The sequence below is a fragment of the Rhodnius prolixus genome, unplaced genomic scaffold, assembly GCF_049639745.1.
Source record: "Rhodnius prolixus isolate KJV_2025 unplaced genomic scaffold, Rpr scaffold_10, whole genome shotgun sequence".
In the NCBI taxonomy this organism is placed as follows: Eukaryota; Metazoa; Arthropoda; class Insecta; order Hemiptera; family Reduviidae; genus Rhodnius; species Rhodnius prolixus.
In genome coordinates this window covers 12,737,825-12,750,235 of record NW_027411615.1, presented here as the reverse complement: position 1 = coordinate 12,750,235, position 12,411 = coordinate 12,737,825, and the positions used below count along the sequence as shown (strand labels likewise).

At 31.6% G+C, this 12,411-nt stretch overlaps 1 protein-coding gene across 4 annotated transcripts in view; it reads left to right on the top strand.

The window, feature by feature from the left end:
* Positions 1–12,411, top strand: part of Moe (moesin) — a 52,130-nt gene that overhangs the window by 3,347 nt on the left and 36,372 nt on the right. The gene's annotated exons all lie outside the window — the stretch shown is intronic.

The window sequence follows — 12,411 nt, the reverse complement described above, 5'->3', positions numbered from 1 at the left end:
ATCAATGAAACTTACAAAGCAATGTAAAGCGACTAAAGTTTTGGCTAAGGAGGTTATACTCAGGTTTCTACTAACTTAGGACCTCTATTTATTGATGGACATTAAAAAACTGCATAAGAAACTTCATTTTTTCCCTCAAGAAAGATTTTACACTTCTCTATACTGCTTTCAATTCTTCCTAAAACCCTGAAATGTTTTGTAAAATGAAAGTAAAGCATTTTATACAACCGGTTGCCTAGTCACTTCTTCCCTATACGTGTTATCGACGAGAGTCAAATAAATCCGGTGAGAAATTGAATCGAATGCATTTTAATTGGGAAAGTCAGTTTAGATGCAGTAAAAATTACACAAGACAACAGAGTTGGACTGGACAGCGTTTGGAATTGCACGAAACAGTCATCTTTAATCAAATATAGTTATACAAATACCAGTCTAAAAATGGGCGATCTGATTCTTTTAAGGAAATGATTCAAACAAATGAGAACTCTATCATAATGATAGTTTGTTTTGATTCCCTCTTTTTGATTTTTTTTTTTTTAGTTTTATTTTATTAGACTAGGCTGTAGTTTGCCTTTTATTACTATTATAAAATGATTTATTTCTCAGGATTTAAATGCGGAGTAAACATCATGCGAAGTGCTTTCATCACCAATGAAATATTTTTAGGATGAGGAAGCCTTTCATATTTGTAAATGATTGAACCCAGGGGTTAGAGAGGGCAATATAGCAAGAAACCTTATCCCACTGCGAAGTAGCCAACGAAATAGCTCTCTCCTAAAACTGGACTTCGTTTAAGGCCCTGGAATGGAAGAGAAGTTCAGAAATGATGAGGGCCAGAGTTGGGGTGCTGCTAAAATAACAATATACTCAGTCAGCATGGTTGGACTAAACTACAATAAGATGTACTGGAAACATTCATCTGTAATTGAGCAATTGAAGTTCTGAACGAGACATGGCCAAGAATAACGCTTTCACAGCTGCCTTCAAAGTACTTTTTCATCTAAAACCAATTCTTATCTACATCCAAGGCTTAACCTGACTGTTGCAACAAATTTGTTAATGGAACAAGCTTCCATTAGCATTAGTTTTCGCAAGGCCCAATGGAGTACATTAAAACCTAAGCAACGAACCGGTTTTGTGTCGTCTCACCAATAGTAGAGCTCCTAAATACAGGTTCGGCAAATTCTTTAAAGTTCTAGTACCGGACAGAAAGCTTGGAAGTGAGGCAATGATTCTGTGTGTTACATTGAAGATTCCAAAACAAAACTTAGAAATTTTTAAGGGGCAACAACCCTTTTTGGGCCAATGGTTAATAATATAGCGCAGGCCTCGAAGGATGGTGTATACAACAGGCTCCTAGTAAGAGAAAAATCCATGCCTTCATAATCAGACGAGGAATCCAAAACCAGACTACTTAGTTTAAATAGCACAAAGAATTGGAAAAGGTACTCTAATTGTGGGTGCCACTATAGATCCTTTGGGTCGTGGCTTTCAGAAAACACCTGTGGAATCTAATCTGTTTAAATAGATGCTACATAAAGTCTAATATTCCATGTTACAGTGACCTATTTCTTTCTGCCCTCTACCTGAAGCGCCATTGAGAGCATCTGTCTCCATACTATTTCCTTTGTGGAGTTTCGTAGACGTTAATTGATTTTACTTGGTTGAGGCGAAAAACATTTTTGCAAATATAAAAGAATACACAGCCTGTTGGAATCTGGAAAAAAAAAATTGAATAATGAACTGGGGAGTGCGAGAAAAAGCGCTTAACCACGTGCAAGATGAATGGATTATGCTTAGGACTTCACAAGGAGCATGGAAAAAGTAAAGTTGCAGAAAGGAAACGTTCTGTAAACAGATTAGTAGTTTTAAACAAGGAAGCCTTGTTTCTCATTAGGCTGTTGAGCTAAGTAATTTCACAATAAGGTTTACAGAAGGAATGTCTCAATAAAATTGAAGGTGCGTCAACATCTGAGGACATTGGCGCCCGTAGCTTCTTTTAATTAGCCTTGCAGGCCTCTCACAATAGACAACACTATCCATCACCGGGAAGTGAGCTGTAAGAAGCTCCTAGGAAGAGAAAAACTACGGTTCATTAACTGGATTCGAACTTATCACTTTCCTTTTTTATTTTTTTGTTGAAGCCAGGATACCTCTTGAAACGTAGATTTGACAAGCTCTAAATGCAAGCATCAGAAAAGAATGTATACAAATGTTAACGATCATAACCTGCATGTTTAGAACACACAGACTTATAAGTTTTTGCAGAAGAAGTGGTTAGCCAGCAGAAATTGCTCAAACTGTTTATTTCTTCTAGTGATTATTGATTTTCTAATCAATAAGACCATTAAGAGAAGGTAATTTTGTGGTTAATGTGTTTAGTATTTATCGTAAATAAATGATTGTACGATAATTTTCTTCATGATTAAAGTGGAAAGGAAATAGCGGATATGTGGAGCATGTCAGTGTATCGTGCCTACATTCAAAGTCATTACGCGTGCAATTGAATATATACTTATTTTTTATATCGTCTAAAAACTTTCATTGTGTTTATATTATAATCAAAATGTTTTCATACCAATTTCTTTTAAAATAATTTTAGAATGATTCAATTCAAAGGAATATGAAGGAAGAAATATTCTTACATGACATACTTAGAAAAATATATTTAATTTCTACATATTTCATGTTTTGATTTACGTATTTTGTCTGTTCACTCGGATCAATATCTCAAGGACAAGGTTCTGAGATGCCAAAAATGAAAGAAGTTCTCGACAACAGATTTATAAGAAATGCTAAATTTTTCGCTTTGAATGTTAACAACGCTTCTAAATCTGCTTCTAAGTTCGTGTAGTTTTGCTATCTGCACTGAAACTTCAAGAAGAATACTTCTAGAAATAAATTTACATCATAGTAAAACTCAACTTTCAAGATCAATGCTCACTTTAGAACGTCGAAGAGTAAGCTTTGAGTTTGGTATATGGAATGAAAGAGAATTGAAGAATGTACAGTATTTTTTTGTTCTCAGATGAGAATCTATTCGCTCTCTAGGCTCTAGATGGGTGACTTCGAATTTACCGAAGACCTAGCAAGTGCAACATAAAATTCTTGAAAAATGCGATTCGGATATGATTCAATGAAGGATTTGATTTCTATAGGGGCAACATTTCTAAAAGAGCATTCGACACAGTTTCGATGAACGTAACCAATTTTGTTCTCCTCTCAAATTTAAAGAATTTAATCGTTCTACTATTCTCACGCCAAAAGAAGGTAGTAAGAAATTCAAATAAAAATACATTTTTCACTTTAAGACTTTTTTTTTAAAAAAATATTAAAAATGTGCTTAGATAGTAGTGTTTGATAATAACTTTAATTTTATTTGCCTTAGCAGCATGTTATTGCATCTCTGACCGGTTTCAGACTTTCATTATGGTTAGATAAATCAGTATGGAGTATAGATTTCTACTTTAAATACGTTACCATCTCGCACTTTACCTGCTGACTCTGTCCGAAACTGGTCAGGGACGCCAATAAACATGCGTGTTACGATGGATAACATTGAAAGATTTTTTTTTTTTAAATTAAAATTGTCCGGTAAGACAGTTGTATAAGGGTTGATTATAGATTACATATGCAAGTTGTTTATCAGTATAACTGGTAAATTATTAAATAAATATTTAAATATAAATATTAAAATAAATATTTTACGGACTTAGGAGTCTTTAAAGCAGATATTTCCCATGAAAACTTAGCATTTTGAATGTTTTCCATTATTGCAATAATTTCCTTCTAATAAGAGAAAGAAAAGAGAATATACTTTTTCATCAGTTTTAATGGACCACTCCCTTCTTTGGAAGTAAATCAATTCAAAGAGGCAAACTAATTCGTTGACGCACAAGTTGGTTTTTCCTTGATTTCTGGGCTTTTGTTTTGTGCTAGTATAACAAGAATTTACTAAAATAAATTTGCTTTGTTAATTTTCTAGTACAATAAACTGTTTTTTTTTGTTTTTTTTGTGGTAAATTCTGTTGTAATTGAAAGATAACTAGCTAAATAATATGCTCGATATTTCATATATATGAAGCAACATCTGGATGACTTTTTTTCCTTTGTATTTATTTATTAATGGATACCACATTTTACTTTGCATATAATGAAAGATATTTGTTGGGTAAGTTTCCTTTTAACAGAACATATGAGTTTATTCATCGATAAAAGTTAATAGTCATAGAAAAAATTATCAAAATTTAAATTTGGCTAGGTATTGAAATCAGAAAAGCTGACATTCAAATATAGTATATCACTTTGGGTACCATTAAAAAAGTTTATAATTTACTTTAATTCATTTTATAGATTTAAGTGGTGTCAGCAACCATAAAAATAATAAACAATTTTATAGATAATCTCTCAATTATAATTCCGTCAGCCAAGTAGGGCTATTTATTACGAGTGACTAAGGATTGAAATAAAGACAAAATTACCTTCTGTTTTTAAAATATTTATTTCCAACACTCACTTTTATGCATCTGTTCTTTGGTGCCAAATAGTCAAAGATTTCATTTGGTGTACTAATTACTAATATTAAGTAGTGTAGCTTCTCTTTAGAATCCAAGACTGAGTCTCCCCAATAAACAGAGTGTTCATTTTAAGACGGCTCAAATGCATTTCATGCTTAAACAGTTGATCTGAGCAAAAAATGGTAGAGGAAACATTTGTTGCCCGCCACCTCTAGTTTCAGAATATGTAACTTGATTTTAGATTCTTGCCCGCATACGCGGCTGACGGGCGACCAAAAGTGAGGGTTTGTAGTTGACCCCCATTTTCATATACACAGTTTTAAAGAGTATTAAAAGTTATGAAAGAAACCGGAAACCGCAATTCGATATCTTCAAAATTAAAGGTGCTAGGCCATTTCAAAATCTGGTATTTATTAATCATATTTCAATTTTTTAATTTGTTATCAAAGAGAAATGAGAGCACGCGATAGGTCATTTTTATGTATTTTTTCATCCCCTCAGGTAGAGAGAGCAGTTGATAACCTCCTGGCTGACCTGGCTTTGCGAGCCAGAGGAGGCACCTTTGAAGGCACAGTACATGCTTCACAAGTTGAGTAAAGTGCATTATTTGATAAATTAAGGATCCTTTACATGAAAGATATTGATCACTTAAATATGTGGCAGGAGGTTTCCAATTTTTTTTGGTAATTAAACGCAACTCTCCCAAAATTACCAAATAATTATTAAACCTTCTTGTTTGTAACAGATGTAAAATTATTTTTTATGTATGCTTGACAACATTTAAAGCTCTTAACATTTGGTTTTTCTTAGAAAATCACTCGGAAAACGACTTATTTCCCGATATTAAGAAAAATACTAGCTTTACTGCCTTGGCAATATTTTTAGTAGAAAGGGGATGAAAAAATACATAAAAATGACCTGTCACGTGCTCTTCTTACTCTTTGATAACAAGTTAAAAAATTGAAATATGATTAAAAACATCAGATTTTGAAATGGCCTAGCACCTTTAATTTTGAAGATATCGAATTGCGGTTTCCGGTTTCTTTCACAAATTTTTATACTCTTTAAAACTGTGAACTGCGAACCCTTACTTTTGGACGCGCGTCAGTCGCGTACGCGATCAGGAATCTAAAATCAAGTCATATATTCTGAAACTAGAGTTGACGGGCAACATATTTTTCCTCTACCATTTTTTGCTCAGATCAACCATTTAAGCATGAAATGCATTTGAGCCGTCTTAAAATGAACACCCTGTATGTATATTTTTTTAAGTTGCTTTTATTAGTCTTTTTATAAACACCAATTTTTAAGGGTAAGGCAGTTTTTTGTTTTGGTTTTTTATACCTGTAAAAAAAGATTGATTTTGACGTCGTGTGAGACGAATGAGATGTTTTGACTAGGCTATATTTTAGCTTCCTCAACTTCTGATAGCATTAAGGTTAGTATACTCTTTTAATGCTATTTGTCAGTTAGAATGCTGAAAAATGCAAAAAGAGAAAGTTTAGTGTGGTTATTTTGTAATAGATATTTTTAACCGATGCCTACTTAAGTGTAAGATGCATTACATCATTAAAGATATTAGGAATTTAATTACAATAAAATTTGAACTTACTTTTAAATTATATTTTTAGAAATGAAACTTACAAAATTTTTCCGCGTAATGAAAGTTATATTTATAAAATTAGATTTAAAGAATTCAAGGCGAGAAAGTATGGAATTGATCAGCATAGGCGTGGCTTGTGCAGGAAAGTAAATCTTCTCTTTTCTAGTGACATCCGATAAATGTCTAGAGAAAAATATGCTTTAATTTTTAATCTTTAACCATTTAAAAAATGTATCTTTATTAAAATATTTATTTTATTAGTACACAATATAGCAATGGTTATCTAGGATTCCTCCCATTTTAGCTAAGGCCTTTGCAAGGATACAGGGTTCCTAACACCTTGCTCTTCCGGGGTTTAACGTTTATATTTTTATCCAGAAAAGAACTGATAGCTTGAGACAAGTTGAGACATTAATTCGAAACACCACAGCTAGTGAAACTTATTTAATAAAGTTTTAACTTAATTAAATCTTATCCTCCGATTGTTAAGTATCGTCCTTAATATAAGACAAGCTTGCAAGATAGATATTTAATTTAAGAAGTAGAAAGGCGCTTCTTGTAAGTGAAGGTAATTCCAATGTAGTGAAGGCCAAACTGAGTTTGTGATGATTCATTTTTGGGAAGACCGTGAATATTATTCTTTACCTAGATTATGTTTTACTCAAATCAAATTTAGATCTAACCTAGCAAAAAAAAAAAATTGAGTGCAAGTTAAGGAATTAGTTCAGTGGTTAATGGCTAATGCATTGGATATCACGTGGGAATCTCAGTTTCGAATCTACCTGCCGGCTCTTAGGGAGCTTCTTACACTCGCTGTTGTTGATAGAAAGTGTTGTCTGTAATGAGAAAACATTGCCCGGAGGCTGACAGTATCAGAATGCTGTCCTAATGGTCTCCTACTTTTAAGCATTTTAAAAATCAAAATAAATGTAAGGCCAAACTAAAACAGAGTTTACGCCCATTATTTCAGACAGGCTTTAAGATAACTACCATTCAGGTGTGGTAGTTGGAGGCGTATAGCAGAAGTACTTCATTATAAATTTCTTTATAAATAAAAATCCAAGGCCAAGACCGGGAATCGAACCCATGCTATCACTATACTTCTCTGCACTGCCGGGTCTGCGCCTCTGCGGTCAAATTTCAAGTTTAGACAGATTTTAATCCGTGTTCCTGATTTCTGGTTAAAAAAAAAAAAAAGCGTTCCCGGCAGACCAATAAAGAATTTTGCGGGACATCATCAATTTAAATATTTTAACTAAATCGCTTCAACATGGAGGCGATAGTAGTAGTTGATAGTAGATCCATCTATCGTATACTTGGGGAACTATTCATTACTAGCCATAGCCATAGGCTTAAAATATGACTTCAGGCAGAAAAATAACGTTGATTCGGTTATTTGCCATGACACCTTGTAATTTCTTTTTTAATTGTATAAATACTTTTTAAACAACGTTAAGGACAATTAAATATCTAAAAGTTTCAAGTCTTAACAAGATTTTTAATTGGATTGTTAGATGATATATTACAAAAAAAATAATCTTAGAAAATTTCAGGAATATTCACAATGAATATTATAAATAAATAAAATTTTTCCTTTTAAAAAAAGATTGCACACGATTATTACGTAATAAAAAAAAATCATTTCATTTAGAAATTTTAAAGATGACGCAATGTTTTTGAATTAGTCATTTTTAACCACTATAGAATTGAAATAAAAATTAGCATACATTTCTGTCTAGTATAAAAATTCTATATTGGTTTGTTAGGGCGTATTTTATATTTATTTTGAGCTAAAATATAATTTTAGCAGATTTAAAATTTACTCACTTTTATTCTAAACTCTTCTAAAAAAATTATCATTTTTTGTTTGTTTACAATTAATTATATTTAAAAACAAAATCTTCTTAATCACATGCCTATCTCTTATGTCAGTAAAAACTCAATTTAACATGTAGGACTAGTGTACTTATTTTGAAACATTTTTCCAACCAATTATATGTATTTACATATATGGTATTTCTCTAAAGTGCGTTTTTAAGTATTGTACTGTTTTATCACCCATATAATATTTGATTATTATCTTACTAACAAAAATTGCTGAATTATTCATTTAGATAAAACATGTTTAGGCTTATCTATTTTGGTTTAAATATTTTCTCAAAGAATTTGGTGGTGTGGTTTCAGAGTTGTCTCATTCAAGTGACATATATTTAAAGTCAGCCATTTTTCCTGAAAAAAAAATTCTAATTTTCATAAAAATTTAAATTGTAAATTGTTGATCGGAAAAGTTGTTTTTGGATTTTTTTTTTTCTAGATTTTGTTTTTGTTTTATTTTATTTGGTATATTCTCGAACAATACTCTATAATTCTCTTCATTACACTTACCCATCTCTTCTTACTCTCATTTTATCCAACAAATGGCTTCAGAATGTGAGCTCCCTATCGATCACAAAACGCTTGAAATAAAGCAAATTAGTACTTTAATTATTATTATTGGTTAAAGCAAATTAGTTAACCACTAATTGGAAATACTTGCGCGCGGAAATAATAAACATAAGGCTAACTATGTTAGCTTAACCCTGTAATTAGTAAATAATTTGATAGAAATAAAAATAAAAAATGACATAAAAATAGTAAAGGGTATAAATAGATTATTCACTTACTGAATAGAGTGATGATATCATTTTATATCATATGTAGGTTTATCTCAGTTTGGTGTCCTTCTGTAAAGTCATTTAGTTTACAACTTTTATCTTGAAATCATGAAATCATTTAATTACTCAATGAAAATAACTTTTGAGTCATTAAATATGCTAATCAGTTGTGACCATGTTTGTATGTGTGTGTTGTTTTTATAGTTTTCTGGATATAAGTTAATTGTAATAAGTTACTTATATTATTATAATTTTAATTATAATTTTTATCATATTTTATTAACTTTACATAAATATTTCTTCTAAGTTCGCAGAAATTAAGGAATAAGTCAAAAATATTATAGGCATTGTTTACATTCTCTTATTTTGTGTTAGAATAATATTGTTTTCTTTCTATGAAAATATGTATATGAAAAGTTGTAAAATAAATGACATCAACAGGAAGGATATTATCTCCAAATTTCTTTTAATATCTTTTTCACTTTGATACTGTACTTGTTTATTTTGTAATTTTTTACCCTTTTTAGCAATTTTTAAAACTATCTCAAATAAATATTTATTTATTTGATAGATTCTCAGATATGAGTATAACTCCTAATTCGTGTGCCAAGGATTGCTTATTTTATCCGAGAATAATTTTTTTCTGGATTTTAAAAGGAGATTACAGCCAATAAATGCTACTTAGTGTCCTAAGGAAGCATTTTAAGGTACACTGTTGACGAAAGGTACTCAACTGACACGACCTGAATAAGAATAATCGTCCTAATATAGGAGTATTCGGAATATTGTAAGACTAATCATTCTAGTCTAGGAATATTCGGAGTATTCTAAGAGTAATCATTCTAGTCAAGGAGTTATTCGGAGTATTCTATGAGATATCGTTATAGTCTAAGAGTATTCGGAATGTTTGTTTAAGGTACTTTTACAAGCTACTAAGATTTAAATTAGTTTCAGAATTTTTTTCGAAATATTTTGGTTGCAGATTTGTGTAACATAATAAATAGGTCATTTTGTAAGTTATAAGAAGTTTAAAAGCACATTGTAAATGTAATTGCATTGTATGGAGTTAAAATGAACGTTTTAAATCATTGAAGTACAGTTTATTACATGTGACGTAAGATAATAAATGAGTTATTATTTTAGTGTAATCTATAGCCTTCAAATTCAAATTATATCATTTGGAAACAAATTGCCGCTTTGTAGTAATTTTTTGTGTGAATTTGTTTTGTAAATTAAATGTATACATTTCATGTACCTATGTAAATGTTATCGGAGAACCAATCGGATTTTAGTTGAATTTAATAGTACTAAATTCAAAACCTTGGCGTGGTTTCTTTTAGTTGAGTGACAGTTTGAGAATTTTTTGTATTAAAGAATAATTTCTGTATTAGGATCATAGATAAAAACACTTTTAGCAGAAAGCCTAACCAAAATTTCCCCCTTAGAAGTACTATTAATGGAGTTTTCTAGAAACAAATTTCAACCTAAAAAAATCGTGAAAGAAATGAGCTCGTGAAATTTAAAACAAAAATCACAAATAATGAAGATATAGTTCAGTTTAAATGATACGTATATTGAAAGTACAAACATGTTGGAGAAAGTAAACTCCACTATTTTGTAAATATTATATATGTTATTTTCGAAAGGACATATGTAATTATGTGTAAAATTTTTAGTAGAAGGTTAATTAGATTTGACATTCATTTAATAGTCAATAGATGTTACTAGACTATCCTCCTTTTTATGATATTTATTTTTAAATTAGTTATTCTAGAGTTATTTGTTCAACCAATACTACCCTCATTTTATTTTTTATCTTCAATCTTTAGTGAATTTCCTAATTTCTTCTAATGTAAACTACTTGAAATATTAGTTTCTTATCTAGGAATAACTTGCACTTAATCATCTGTTTAATGTTTTATCTGAATGCAAAGCTCCTTGACCTGAATTAAATGTAAACAAAGAACTTTTTTTTGAAAATATGGATTTTTCGTGCGTGTTTTTTAAATGCGGTTTTTCTTTTAAATTGCTTGCAATCAAAAAAAGATACAGTTTTTTTTTTATATATATATTTACAAATTAATTATGGGACACCTCATAAATTAGCTTACCCATATTATTGGGTTGTTCGGAAAATGCATGCAGAATTATGGTTTTAAAAGAAAAAAAATAAAAATTAATGATTTATAACTGTTTTTATTAATCAAAATAGTCTCCATTACTTTCTATACATTTCTGCCAACGTGTGGGTAACTTTTCCATACCCTCTGTATAGAATTGGGAATCCTTAGAATTTATAAATTCAGAAAACGCATTTTCTGATGTTCTTTGGTGAATAAATTTTTTATTTTGTAAATAGCGGTCCAGATGTCTAAAAAAAATGGTAATCAGTAGGCGAGAGGTCCGGTGAGTAGGGCGGGTGTGGCAGAGTCTCATAGCCGAGCTTCAAAAATTTTCGGGAAGTCAAACGTGAGATATGTGGTGGCCGAGTGTTGTCATGCAACAGAATGGCTTCTCCTTTCGATTGACTAAAGATGGCTTCATTATTGCCAATTTCTGATGCATTACGTCAATTTGTTTGCAATACGATTCGGCATTGATGGTTTCGCCAGGATTCAAGAAGCTGTAATGAATCAGACCAAATGAAGCTCACCATACTGTAACCATCATCTTTTTATTGATGATTTGGGGGGCTTTGGAAAATGTCTTGCTGCTTCTCCTTTGTCAAGCCACTGTCCAGAGCGTTTGCTGTTGTCGTAGAGGATCCACTTTTCATCGCAAGTCACAATTCTGGACAGAAAAGGATCGCTGTTGTTTCGGCAAAGAAGGAGCAGCACAAATTTCATATCGCTGATCTTTTTTGGCGGTCGTTTAATGTGTGAGGAACCCAACTTCTATGCTTTTTCACCTTCCCAATCGCCTTGAGATGGTCATGGACGGTTGATTTGCTGACTTCGACTTTCCCTGCCAGTTCTCGAATAGTTGGTCTAGGATTTTCTTCCACCAAAGCTCGAAGAACATCGTCATCAAGGGCAGAACTTCTTCCACGGCTTTCTTTGTCTTCAAGGCTCAAGTCTCCCTCTCGAAATCTCTGGAACCACTGTTGAACAGTACACTCTCACTTATACTGCCTTCGCCCCAGACATTGTTGATATTTCTGGCCGTTTGGGCCCCCGTTCCGGCCGAGTTTGAACTCGTAAAACAAAATTATGCGAAAATCACTCTTTGACATCTTAGTGAAGACTAAATTATTTCCAAGTAGCAAAATGTTACAGAGGTAAACAAACATTTTTGTTTGAAAAAGTGTTTAGATTTATAAAAGTCAAAAGCCAACAAACATAAACAGTTAACTATTTGGAAGGGTATTTTAAAGAAAACATAAAATCCTGCATTATATTCTGGATAACCCAATAATTACGAGGTGTGGCTATTAAATAACGAGACTATTGCTGTAAAACATTTTATTTTAAATTTATACATATTTAGTTATTATCACCTTCAATATACACCCCTCCCATATCCCTACAACGTTCCATCCGAATTTACCATTGGTCGAAACAGTGCTGGAAGTCTTTTTCTGTGAGCTCCTGCATGACGCGTGCCGCTTTTTCTTTCACAGCTTCAATGGACTGAAATC